At 49.3% G+C, this 3061-nt stretch overlaps 1 pseudogene; it reads left to right on the top strand.

The window, feature by feature from the left end:
- Positions 1-3061, top strand: part of LOC107670069 (cytoplasmic dynein 2 heavy chain 1-like) — a 34127-nt pseudogene that overhangs the window by 27965 nt on the left and 3101 nt on the right.

Below are 3061 nucleotides of genomic sequence, written 5' to 3'. Positions count from 1 at the left end.
GTGTGTGTGTGTGTGTGTGAGAGAGAGAGAGAGAGAGAGACTGTTGTTTCCTGTGGGGTGGAAATCATAATGCGCTGACAGACAAAGTACATTCACACCATATTTTCACCATATTTCTGAGGTGGCCTTTTACACCCAAGTCCTTTTAGAGACAACTATACACAATTTTTATGACATTATTTATGAACCTTTTTGACTAGTTGGAATCCAGTCAAATGTTCTCAGTCAGATTTCACTGTATTTGTGAGGATATTTTCTAGTAGATTTGTATTTATTGAAGCAAACAGCAGTGTTTTCAAGGCAGAGGATGAAAAGTTTAGCTAAATTTAGGTTAACAATTCATAATAATTCATAGTTAATTTTCCTTCTGTTTTTTGCAGTGTTGTTATTGTTAACTAAAACTATTAAAAATGGTTTTCAGTATTTTAAAAAAATCTAAAATATAATTTTAAAAGATTACAATTCTTATTAAATTAGATATGTTGCCTTGCCAACTTGAACTGCTAAAATGACTAAAAATAAAACTGAAATAAATGTGTAAATGAAATGCAGCAACTTTGCCATTTTCTGTGTGATTACATGCAAAAAAAGATGACCAATGACAATTCAGTATGCAAATACGAAACTTATGATGTCATCATTGCCGCTGTCACATGATAACATTGTAACATCTTTAGGTTAAGTGGCTCAAGCTGAATCACTAACAGTATTAATTGTGGTTTTATGCTTGTGAAATAATTACAGATATTTTTTATGCTTGTGATGATTGACTGTGCAGAACTCACCACCATAATGCTGTGTGTTCAGAGCTGTTGCTAGGAAAATATATTTTATATATACAGGGGTGCACATAAGTTCCCTTTCAGTCGGTCACTCTCGACGTCACGTCGGTGACCGACGAATTGGGATCTCGCTTAGAGAGACCAATCTACTTCGAGTGTAAACTAAACGATCCAACGCACATTGGCATGTGATTATTGCATCCAGCTGCAGCTGATCACAGCGTGAGTATAAGTAGGCAGCCGGTATAGCGCATATTCAGCTTTTCGCTTCGCTTCGGAGCCAAGCGATCACATCATTCTGCTCCTGACTACTCTACTGAGAGAAGAAGACTGAACGAGTTCAGCTCGCTCTTTGAGAGCTCTTCGTGTTGGCGGTATGGTGCTTCAGCGGTGGTGGTTTCCCGTGTCGAGTGGGTTGCACACATCAGGCTGCACTACCTCCTGTTTGTGTTGCAGGCGCCCATCTCCCCTGTGTGCTTCAGCATGCTAAAAGAGCTTTTTCCCTAAAAGAGCATTCACAGGTGCGTCTTTTTAAAGACGATGTTGTGAGGCAAACTCGACGTTACATCTTTGTAAAGACGATGTGGGTCTTGCTATAGACAACATATCACCTGGGCGTTTCTGGATGCGGTCGTTACCTGGCACTGGGTGATGGTCACTATCGCTGCCTCATGTGCCTGGGCATTTAGCACGCTGAGGTGGCGTTTGTGGATGCGTCATGTTCTCATAACGGGAAGATGATCATCTCGGAGTCGCGGGCCAAGCTCTGTTTCCTCAAAGGGTCGGAGCTCCGTTGCCTCTGCCTCGATCTAGTTCTCGTCAGGCGGGGGCTACTTCAGGCAGTAGCACGGGCGGTCTGAGGGTAACAGTGATGGCAAACCCTCCAGGGAATCAACCCTCGGGGGACCATCACTCCTCTTGCACTCCGCATCCAGTTGAGCTGGCAATGGAACGTGCTGGGCCCTCTACAAGGAGCGTACCAGCAGTATCCGTTGACGCTCCTCCCGACGACCGGATGTCGATTGCTGCATGGGAGGGTGAGCCGGAGCTTTCTGGAGAGGAAGATTCGGCTGCGCTGCTGTCCAGTGGAGACCTCCACCGTGTCCCGAGCCCTCAAGGTTGGACGATTGGTTCTTCGGGGTGGTCCACGCTGGCTCTCAGCGCCCCGCCCCGGTGCCATTCTTCCTGGAGGTGCATGAGGGGCTTACCAGGTTGTGGATGGCACCTTTTTCTGCCTGGCCTTGATCCGTCTCAAAGGGTGCTTACGAGGCAAGCACGTACTGCGTGGCGCCTTACTGGCCCACTCGGACTTGGTTCCCGGAACTGATGTTCCTTGTGACAGCCCCTCCTTGGCAGATTCCTCTTACTCAGAGATGAGGCACCCTGTGGCACCCGCGTCCAGACCTCTGGAAACTTCATGTCTGGTCCCTGGACAGGATGCGGAGGTTCTAGGTGACCTACCCCAAGAGGTAGTTGACACCTTCACTTCGGGGAAAGCACCGTCTACGAGACACGCTTACGCCTTGAAGTGGAACCTGTTCATCAAATGGTGTTCTTCTCACCGAGAAGACCCCCGGAAATGTCTGATCAGAGTCGTGCTGTCCTTTCTGCAGCAGGGGTTGGAGCGAAGGCTGTCTCCCTCCACCCTTCAACCACGACCTGGAAGCATGACCTGATCATCAGGTTCCCTAGGGGGGCGAGAAGGCTAAATCCTCCACGGCCCCCCTCTATACTCTCTTGGGACCTGTCTCTAGTGCTCAGAGCACTACAGCAGGGCCCATTTGAGCCTTTGCAGACAGTCGAGCTGAAGCTTCTGTCAATGAAAACTCTGCTCCTGCTTGCATTGGCCTCCATCAAGAGGGTAGGGGACCTGCACGCATTATGGTCAACGAATCGTGCCTAGAGTTTGGGCCGGCTGACTCCCAGGTAACCCTGAGGGCCCGGCCGGGCTATGTGCCCAAGGTTCCCACTACTCCCTTCAGGGATCAGGTGGTGAGCCTGCAAGCACTGCCCCGGAGGAGGCAGACCCAACCCTAGCTTTGCTTTGTCCCATCCGAGCATTGAGATGCTACGAAGACAGGAGGCAAAGCTTCAGGGTCTCAGACCAGCTCTTTGTCGGTCTGAGGCCGGCAGAAGGGAATGCCGTCTCTAAGCAGAGGATGGCCCACTGCATTGTGGATGCCATCACCCTGGCTCATCAGGCACAGGGTGTGCCCTGCCCGTTCAGGTTGCGAGCTTACTCTACTAGAAGTGTTGCATCCTCCTGGGCGCTGGCTCGT

This window comes from Sinocyclocheilus anshuiensis, unplaced genomic scaffold (assembly GCF_001515605.1).
Source record: "Sinocyclocheilus anshuiensis isolate Anshui unplaced genomic scaffold, SAMN03320099.WGS_v1.1 scaffold48, whole genome shotgun sequence".
Classification (NCBI taxonomy): domain Eukaryota; kingdom Metazoa; phylum Chordata; class Actinopteri; order Cypriniformes; family Cyprinidae; genus Sinocyclocheilus; species Sinocyclocheilus anshuiensis.
Note: the sequence above shows the minus strand (reverse complement) of the source record. Positions and strands in the feature narration are given on the sequence as shown.